We start from the raw sequence: 10,672 nt of genomic DNA on the forward strand, positions 1-10,672 counted from the left end.
AGGACCTTGCTCTCAGCCGCCCTATTAGCAGACATCCGAGGCCCAGCAGATGGGGAATTCCAGACGGCCCGGAGAGGAAACGTCTTCCCTTGACCCGACGTCTCCAAGTGTGACTTGTAGGGTGGCTGACTCCGACCTAAGGTGGCAGCCCCACTGGCGACGGTAACATGGGCCTGTTCCGCTCCCGGGGGAGCTGTGCACGTCAGCCCGAGGGCTCACAGACGTGCTGGCTTCTGAGCAGACGAGCACTCGACGGCCTGGCAGCTCAGGCTCCGTGTGCCCCTTGGACCTGCTGACCCCTGCTGCCCGCCGCCCTGCCACTGTGTCCCCGCCCCCGGCGCACACCTGTGTCCCTCCCTGCTGGCCGCACGGGCCCGATGCTGCCCTCTTCAAGCCACCGCCTCCGTCCGTCTAGTTCCCAGAGCCTGGGCGCGTTCCTCCGAGGACTTTATTAGTGACTCCAACGTGCAGATGCGGAGCTGGGCGGCCGCGCCGGTCGCGGGTTCCAGGGCATCGCACTCTCCCACCTGACGCCGGGCTCCAGACTTTAGTCTTACAGGTGTGTCCGTGATGAGTAGTGGCTCCCGGCAGGACGCATCCACAGGCCGGGGGCACAGGTGCAGGATGGCGTGGGGTCCTTTCCGGGCAGGGCCGGGGGCCTGGCGAGCCCTGAGGTGTCCCAGTCGGTGGGGGGCTCTTTTCATTCACTGTCCACTGACCAGCGGTCTACGGATCTGCAGCAATAGAAGTTGACGCAGGACGGTAATGCGCGTGGTGTCTGTCTGTAGCAACGCGTGAGGATTTCCTCCGGTGCAGAGACACGCGACTCCCTTCCCGGGAAAGCACAGGCGTCATATTTATTTGCCTCTAGGACATTTAGCCATTCCGTACCCAGTGGTGAGTTCATTCAGCCTTCTGATTGCACATCTCCGCTCGTCCCCGTTTCTGCTCAACATGTCTTAATATCTTATTGTTTCCTCATTTATTAGTGAGTTAGATGTATTCTTGGGCATGTGTTTATTTTATTTTTGCACGGGGGTCACACTTCTAGTCTTGGAAATGGGATCTTATCGCTCTCCACGCTCAAGGCACCTGCACGGCCGTACATTCTTGGTTTGTCTATTAATCTCTTGAATTCCCGTATGCCTTCACGGCAAGAAGCACGATCTGCCTCCAGAAGCTTCCTCTCCCCCAGCGTTTGGGGGACATCTCTCATGACCTAGGGGCTCTGCATGCACACGTGTGGGCGCACGCCCTAGCAGGTAGGATTCTCCGACTCAGCAGCTGCTTATGGTGCACGCGGGTGCCGTAGCCGTGTTCGTCCGGCCACTTTTGTTCCTTGCACCTGTTCAATTAGAAACACCTTTAAACACAGGCTGGGGAAATTACTGCAGGAGCAGAATCACCCGGGGGGAGAATTAAAGACCTTCCTCCGACAAGCCTACTTCTAATCAGGGCTGGAAGCCAGGAGAGAAAAGTGGGGCAGGACTCTGGGTGACGGATGCTCCGGGATTCGACCTCGCTTCCCTGCAGAACCGTGTGTGTGACCAGCCACGTAGCACATGTCTGTGCGGCTTCATGAACAACTGAGAAAATCGGATGCGCCCAACTGACCTCCCGGCTCCGCACAGTCTGGCTCCACGGCTCTGACGTGGAGTGGGCACGCGTTTATGCAGGTTGTGGCTTCACCAGCACTCCCGGGCTGTGCTTTCCCACCACCCGTCTGCAGGGCCCCGGGCGGGTACAGGACCCCCAGGTACGAGGCAGGTGTGCCAGTCGCCTCTCGGGCACACAAATCCAGGTTCAAGATGTTGGTTCTCTTGTTTGCTGGTGCTGAGACTCTGAAAACACCTGAAGGGACAGACTGGAAATGCCCACGGCCTTGGGGTGTGAGTAAGACAGACGGCGCCCCTCTGCGCCTCTCAGCAGCCGGGGAGATGCTTCCTCAGCCTTCTCACCTCTGTGTCGTCCCTGCAGCAGCCAGAAGGCAGCACATGGCTTCTTCCAGGCGAATGTGAGCTACATGCTCCGAGCACCCACAGAGGCCCTAAGCACGCAGCGACTGTTTTACGTGATACCTGAGGCTTTGGTCTGGTGTCTCCCCCACGGGGCCTGGGGATCCTCTGCGGGGGTGGGGGTTCTTTAAACTGGGTGTTTGGGCTGCAGATGCTGTGGTTTTGACCCGCGCTGGTGTCTTCACTGCTGTCTGTCCAACAGACAAACCAGCAGGGTCCCGAAAAGGACTTGTTCGTGCTCCCCTTCCTGTTCCTCGTCAAAGGAGAGCAATTTGATGGAGGAGGATGTGAAGACAGAATTCAGTTATTTGTGGTGGTTGCGGTGTCACATTGATAATTTGCTCAATCTTCTTGCAAAGTTGCCTAATTGAGAAGAACTCAGCAGATGCTTCTTTGTCGTGCAGCATTCAGCTGCTTGTCTGTGAGCCCGCCGGAGGCCTCCGGCTTATAGGTCCCCCTCCCACCCTGTGTGCCCCTCCGAGGAGGAGGAGGAGGGGGAAAGGGGAAGAGGAGGAGGGGAAGGAGGAGGAACAGGAGGATGAGGATGAGGCAGAGGAGGAGGATTAGGAGGAGGAGGATGATGAGGAGGAGGAGGCGGAGAAGGAGGAGAAGGAGGCAGCGGAGGAGGAGGATTAGGAGGAGGAGGAGGAGAAAGAGTCTGTGGAGGAGGAGGAGGATGAGGAGCAGGAGGATGAGGAGGATGAGGAGGATGAGGATGAGGAAGGTGAGGAGGATGAGGAGGATGATGATGAGGCGGAGGATGAGGAGGCGGAGGAGGTGGCGGATGCGGAGGAGGAGGATGAGGAGGAGGCGGAGGAATAGGATTAGGAGGAGGAGGCGGAGGAGAAGGATGAAGATGAGAGGATGATGATGAGGCGGAGGAAGGTGAGGAGGATGAGGAGGAGGCGGAGGAGGAGGATTAGGAGGAGGAGGAGGAGGAGAAAGAGTCTGTGGAGGAGGAGGAGGATGAGGAGCAGGAGGATGAGGAGGATGAGGAGGATGAGGATGAGGAGGAGGAGGAAGGTGAGGAGGATGAGGAGGATGATGATGAGGCGGAGGAAGGTGAGGAGGATGAGGAGGAGGAGGCGGAGGAGGATGAGGAGGAGGATGATGATGAGGAGGAGGAGGAGGAGGCTGCGGAGGCTGCGGAGGCGTCGGGGAGGAGCGGAGCCCCCAGGCGGGCTCGGTCCCCGGGCAGTGCCCGCCGCGCCCACGGGGGGGCGCTCGGCACACGCGCAGCAGGGTCGGCGGCCGCGGTGGGCAGGGCTCCCAGGGCTCGGCTCGGGCTTCCTTTGCGGACCGTTTCCTGGCGGCTCCGGCGATGCGCCTTCCTGCCGACCCTCTGCCCCGCGGCTCCCGTGTCCTTTCGTAAGAAAACCGGCCCTTCTGGAGCGGCCGCGGGCCTCGGGCGGGACGGGCCGCAGCACGCAGGGCTCCAGGGTGACCCGGGCTGCCCGCGCTCGGGGTTCGGGGCCGGGGGTGGGGGGAGGGGCGGGGGCGGGGGCGGGGGCGGGGCCGCCCGGCGGGGACCCCAGCAAGCCCCCTACCCCCCCCCCCCCCCCCCCCCCCCCCCCCCCCCCCCCCCCCCCCCCCCCCCCCCCGCCTCCCCTGCGGGCCCAGGCTTCGCGTGGACTTCCAGTCCCTTCTGTGCTGTGCTGCCGCCCGCTGCGACCCCCGCCCCGCACGCCCCGCCAGGGCCTCAGCCCCGGAGCCCGCCTCCCACCAGCGCGGTCTGCGGAGCCTCCAGGTGCAGGTGGGGGGTGGGCCGCTGTGAGGTCTGGGCGCACGCACACGCACGCGCACACACATTCACACGCGCGCAGGCATGCACACACGCAGTCACACGCCTGCAGACACACACTCGCACACACATGCACAGACACATGCACACACGTACACACAGAGACATGAACACACACAAGCACAGAGACATGCACACACGCACACACATGCACACACATGCACAGACACGTACACACAGACACATGAACACACATAAACACACAGACACATGCACACATGCACACACATGCACACAGACACATGCATACATGCATGCACACGCACACACACGCACAGACACATGCACACACGTACACACAGAGACATGAACACACACGTAAGCACAGACACATGCACACACGCACACACATGCACAGACACGCACACACAGACACACAGACACATGCACACACATAAACACACAGACACATGCACACACATGCACACTGACACATGCATACATGCTTGCACATGCACAGACACATGTGCACACATACACACAGACAGCACACGCACATACACAGACACCACACACATGCACAGACACATGGACACATAGACACATGCACACGCACATACACACAGACACATGCACACACATGCACACACATATTACACACAGACACATGCACATATACACACATACACAGATACATGCACACACGTACACACATACACACACAGATGCACAGACACACAAACATGCACACATGCACATACACATGCACACACACAGACACATGCATGCACACACTCACATGCACACACATATGCACAGACACATGTGCACACATACACACAGACAGCATACGCACATACACAGACACATGCACACACACGTGCACAGACATGGACACACAGACACATGCACATAGACACATGCACACGCACATACACATAGACACATGCACACACACATGCACAGACACATGCACACACATATTATACACAGACACATGCACATATACACAGACATGCACACACATACACAGATACATGCACACACGTACACACATGCACACACAGATGCACATACACCTGCACACACACGCACACACACGTGTGCACACACACATTTGGGCTTTCCTAGGCAATCGGGATGCACAGCTAGTCTTGAGAACCGCTATTCCACGTGCACCCTGACCATCACGCCTACCGCTGACTGCCTTGTTTTATAGGTGTCCTCGTGGTGGTTGCACAGAAACTGCAGAAGTGTTCTGGGTGGTCCCATGCACCCCCCACCCCCGCCTCTGTGTTTGATGTGGGACCCGCTGCTGCAGAGCCAGGGATGCGCTCCTGCTTGTACCCTGTGGGCCGCACTCTTGCCTCTGTTCTTTGCCATGGACCCCTCTCTTCCTGGGGGCGTTCGAGTTCTCAGATTCCTTGGAGAGGCGCATCCGTGTGTCATTTGTCTTTGGAAGACATTCACTGTGATGAATCTGTGGCTTTATTCCAGATGCAGTCCCATCGTTCTACTGGATGATTTTGTTGTCAAACAAGATAAAATCTCCCCTAAAAACATGCTCTTTCTCCTTCTTCAACTCGACTGGGACACTGTTGGTTGGGTTATTTTCTTCCCACAGCACGCAGTAATGTTCTGGATACTGACAACCCAGGTAAAGCTGGTAAGAATGTCCCACGTGCTTGTCAAAGAATGCCTCGTCGAGTTCCTTCTGGGAAAGAGGCTTTCTATCCAGAATAGAATAAGGGCTAAAATATAATGGGGAAAAAAACAGGTTGTGGAAACACTGGCTATGTGTCTGTGATGGTGCTGGCACAGTGGGGTCACCGCCAGGCTGGCCTCCGGGTGGCCTGTGGTCAGGCACTGTCTACACTGCCGATTGGCCTACTTGTCCCAGCCTCATCTGCTGCTGGGTGCCCAGGCCTGTGTCCCCACAGCTCACCGGCTCCCATGTGCTCGGAGGAGGAGGGCGATGTGGGCAGGGGGCAGGGCCGGCATAGGCAGGAAGATCCAGGACCATGCCTATTGGGACAATTAGGGACACGCAGGCCATTCCTTTGAAATTTGGCCAGGTCCTTGGGGAATATAAGATGACGATGTAAATATTGAAGGAACGAGATTTTGCAGGATGGAGGCCATGGGCATTATGCAAACGCTCCTCTTCCATCCATCTCCAAACCCGCATCGTCCCTCCTTGGGAAAGCAGAAGACACTCAGAATTTCTAGGTGAAAAGTGCTGGGATGTTCGATCACTCTAAATCAGAATTTCAAAAAAAATATCTTAAAACTGTTTGGCCGTTATTATTATTTTTTAATAAGATGAGGTCAGAGGCCTGTGTTATAAATCAGCATAGAAACAGCTTCCTTCCATGGCAACCGGGAGGGTTTTCTCTTCCCAGAGTCCCGACACGTTGCGCTGTGTCCACCCACCACCCGCCAACCTGTCCCTCCTGTGCGGTCTCAGAGGCCAGTGGGGGAGCGGGGGCCTGGGGTCACATCTTATCTCCTCACTCCACCTGTGGACCTAACTTTCTAAGGTCAGGAGTAAGGGAGATGATTTCCAGCCAGGTCTTCGAGTCTGGAAATGTGGGTACAGAGCTTCCTCTGCGGGCAGGATGTCCCTACATGAGTGATTTCAAGCATTTCGTTTTATTTGTATTTTTTTTCTCCCAGGTATTTACTGTTGGCTAATAGGTTAGAGGCCCTTTCCTTGTCTGTTCATCCTATGAACAACCTCTCAGCAGGTGCCCCCTTTCTTTTTCTTTTTTCTTCTCTTCTTCTTTTTTCTTTTTTTTTTTGCCTTAAAGAGTCCATCAAAACCTTGAAGATTTTTTTTCCCTCTAAATAAGCATGGAGTGAAACAGAATCATTATAATAGAAATGTAGAGTTCTTTCTAGAACTAGACTATTCTTGTGGTCTTATCAACCTGCCTGTCTTCAAGAGGTCACTCCATTTTGTGAAAGGGGAGAAAAATCTTGGTTTTTTAAAAAAGATTTTATTTTAGTATTTTTAAAAAATTTAAATTTTTAAAAAAAGATTTTAAATTTTTTAAAAAAGATTTTATTTATTTGAGAGAATGGGAGAGAGCTCAGAGGGACAGGGAGAGAGAGAGAGAAGCTGAGCAGGGAGCCCAACGTAGGGCTCGATCCAAGGACCCTGAGATCATGACCTGAGCTAAAGGCAGACGTTTCGCCAACTGAGCCACCCGGGTGCCCCCCAAAATCTGATTTTTTGAAAAAAGATTTATTTATTTATTTGAGAGATAGAATGAGTGGGAGGGGCAGAGCGAGAGTCCCAAGCAGACTCCATGCTGAGTGCAGAGCCCGACGTGGGGCTCCGTCCCACAGCCCTGAGGTCGTGACCTGAGCCAAAACTCAGAATTGGCCACTAACTGACCCCACCACCCATGGGCCCCAGAAAATCTGATTTAGAAGGATCATCCTCAAGAACGATGCACGTGAGGCCCACAGGCATCCCCTCGGAGGGAGAGACGCGCCAGGGGAGGTGCACTCGAAGCTCCGGATCTGTCTGCCCCCAGCTTGGTGCCAGGCAGTGACTTGACCTCAGTTTTCCGAGTCTGGATGAAGGACGATGGTGTAGGAGTTCGGGGGTGATGTGTGTAGTGTGCTTGGGGCGGTGCTTGGAGTGTAGACACTCGCATGCTCTTTGCTCTGGGACCCCGTGAGTTGCGGGGGACATGAGGATGCGCGGCGGCACCTGCCTGCACGAGGATTTACGGGGAGACGTCTGAAACCTCTGGATGTATAAGCAAGTCTGGGAAATGTACCAGCGCATCCTCCGAAAAACGCCTCATCTTCGTGGTATTGTCTGACCTTAAGTGGTTTTCCCAGGAGGAGGAGAGCTTGACCACATTTCCATCAGGATAAGGATCTCAGCATAATTTCACAGCGTATTTCCCTTGCAATATTCCGTTTGGTCATCTGAAAGTTCACGTCTTTTCTTATCTGAGGAGGTTCAGGTCCGCTTAGGAAATAGTGCTACAGTGAAGTAAGTGATTTGGAAGGGAAATTCCAACCGCTTGGGCTGTGCACGTACAGCGGCCACGATAAGAAATAATTGGTACTCGGTCCTCGTTGCTGTCCTGGCCGACGCACTACCTCGCGACCTTCTAAGAAGGGAGAAACCTTAGAGGTGCCTTCCTCCAAACCTACATCTTTACAGATGGGGACATTGAGGCCCAAAGAGATCGTGTCACTCCGCTGGGCCGGAGCAGGATAAAACTCCTAACGGGGGCCCTCCCACCCCAGCGGCAGTCTTACTTATCTCCACTCACTACTCGGGGCAGGGGCGACCCGGTCTGGATCGGGGCGGGAGGTGTGCAGCACACAGCTAGAGGGGATCGCTCCACACCGACACCACACAGGGTGGCAACCAAGCGTAGGCCCTTTGAGAGCCTGGGTATTTCTTTGCAACTTTGAAAATAAGGTGATTCCAGGGAACCTGGGAGCATCGCTAAGTACCGAGGATGCTGTGGAGGTCCCTGGGGAGATGATTCAGCGTCCGGCCGCTGCCAAGTCTTCTGTAGATGAACAAAGCATCTTTTTTTATATTAATCATTTCTAAATGAAGAAATCATTTGGGAATGGGGAGGCGGGCATGCTAAGGCCAGCTTCCCTTTCATTCCGGGCATTACTGGAGAGAAGTAGGTGCAGGAGAAGTCAGCCCCACACCTGAGAAGAGAAACACTCGTGAACACACTGTGCAAGGGGCACCTTCAGCTCAGGTCATGATCCCAGCATCTTGGGATCGAACCTCATGTCGGGCAGGTGCTCTGGTCAGTGGGGAGTCAGCTTCTCCCTCTCCCTCTGCTGCTCCACTGCTCAAATAAATAAATCTTAAAAAACAAAACAAAACAAAACAGAACGTCGTGTTTTTGTCATTAAGGAGACCTAACAGGTGCACGTACAGCCAGATTCTGCAAATTCAGGCTACAATAGGCTACTCGGGTCGAGCACACTGGTGCAAAGACAAAGGGGCGGTCTCAGGTCATCAGATGTCACAAGCAGGTGCTGGTACGGAACGAGGTTTTATACTAATTAGACCAGAAGCAACGATATCCAGACGAAAAGGGCTGGGAAGTCACCCAACGTGAGGCGGTGGTCTGAACGTTCCTTTCGGCAGAGCGATGATCAGAAAAAAGAAGGTTCGCCGTGCGGGTCAGGCCGCCAGCCTTCTGGGGCTCACCTTCCTGCCTCAGCCTGGCGGGCACTCGCTCACGGGGGGCGGGTGTCGTTTCCCTATTTTTTTCTTTTTTTTTTTTCTTTTTTTCGTTTTCCTATTTACGGCCGTGCGTTTTCAACCTCGGGGAAGGCCCAGACGGAAAATAAGTCAGACCCAGAGCGCCAACGCTCCCTGGCTGTGACGAACAAGCTGCGTCTATTTAGTGTTTCAAGTAATTGTAATATTTAAGAGAATTTGACACAGAGACGATCTAAGAGATTAGGCTCGCGATTCCAAATGAAAACTTGTAAATTGCTCAAGTTACATTTAGACGTGTTATTTGAAATGGAAAGGCGCGAGAGAATTTAGGGACATTTCCACACGGGCCCGGCATGCCGAAGGGAACTAGGAGAACCGCTACGTTTACGGACTCAGTTTACTGCGTCGCCTCGAGCTGTTAAACACGTGGCAGGTTCTGCTTATCCAGTGAGCGCTGGGGAGTGAACACGAGGAGACCAGGCTACGTTAAACACGCAACGTCGTTTGGGGTATTTAAGGGCACTTAACCAATTGCACTTTGCGTTTGCCACGTTAAAAACGGTGTTGATGAGATAACAAACACATCGGAGGAGCGAACGGTGTGCCTGGTGCCAGGACTCTCTGCGAAGGGCGCCCAGCAACCCCGCGGGTCGCTAAGATGTCCCGAGTGCACTCACAGACGTCCTCGCTCCTGTTAATTAACAGAAAGGGATCACCGCGAGTGGCCTATCTCCGAGTGGAGGATGCGCCTCGGGAAAACAGCATCGCCGTGTGCCTAGACGTCAGTAACTCCCCGAGGAGTGTGCACCTGCCTCCCCCGTGCTTGCTTCAGGCTCCTGGGCCATGTCTGCAGCCGGGTGTGCAGCGGCAGAGGCTGAGGTGAACTAATGCACGACAGGAGGGGATCCCCAGACGTGGACATAGGCACCTGTGTCCGTGGGCGGCCGCGGGTGCTCCCTGGGGTGCACAGTGGACCAAGGTATGAGGGCCGGGTGGTTACCACCAGGCAGGGGACCTGTCCTGAGGCCCAGGGGCCGCTCAGTCGGAGCAGGAGGCAGCATGCCCGCGGCCAGCCCTTCCTCCCTAGAGTGAGGCAAACACCAAGAACCCAACGGGCCTGTGGTGGAGGGAGGCATGAGGGCCCGGAGGGAGGGAGGAAGGGAGGGAGCATGGCCCTAGGATGCTTCCAGAACCTGAGCAAGGGAGGCAGAGGGCGTGACAAGAGGAGAAGAGGGAGCGTGGGGGTGGCGAGAAGCTTGGTGACACGCGGATGGGCACGCAAACACCACGGCCAGGCACCTGCCAGGTGCAGGACTCAGGCGAGGCCACTGTGCCTCCATCGTCTGACATCTTAACCAATAGGTTGGCTTTGTCAGCAGACTTCATAGCGACGGAGTCACCTCGCCTTGCTGGATGGAGGAGATGCCAGGGGTGGCATTTCTGCAAACGGCCTGTTTCCGGTCGGAGTGCCTCAGCTCAGAGGGGGCAGCAGTGGGCCGTGGGCCTGTGCACTGTCCTGGGAAATCCCACTTTCCTGTCGGGTGTGAAAGCAGAGGTGAGCTGGGGCGGGGGGGAGCCCAGCAGGGGAGGGGTGGAGGCAGCGTGGGGTTTGCTGCTGGGCCTCCCGGGCCGGGCCTCTGGACACTTTCTGTCACCGCCCCGGGCAGGAGAGGATGGCGTCTAGATCTACCA

The 10,672-nt window shown here is 55.6% G+C and overlaps 1 long non-coding RNA gene across 1 annotated transcript; it reads left to right on the forward strand.

The window, feature by feature from the left end:
• Positions 1-3,270: 3,270 nt before the first annotated feature.
• LOC111094561 lies at positions 3,271-5,318 on the forward strand. The gene is made up of 2 exons (XR_005354973.1): positions 3,271-3,383; positions 4,976-5,318. It is a non-coding gene; the product is annotated as an uncharacterized LOC111094561 (long non-coding RNA).
• The last annotated feature ends 5,354 nt before the right edge of the window (positions 5,319-10,672 follow it).

The sequence above is a fragment of the Canis lupus genome, chromosome 2 (assembly GCF_011100685.1).
Source record: "Canis lupus familiaris isolate Mischka breed German Shepherd chromosome 2, alternate assembly UU_Cfam_GSD_1.0, whole genome shotgun sequence".
Taxonomy (NCBI): domain Eukaryota; kingdom Metazoa; phylum Chordata; class Mammalia; order Carnivora; family Canidae; genus Canis; species Canis lupus.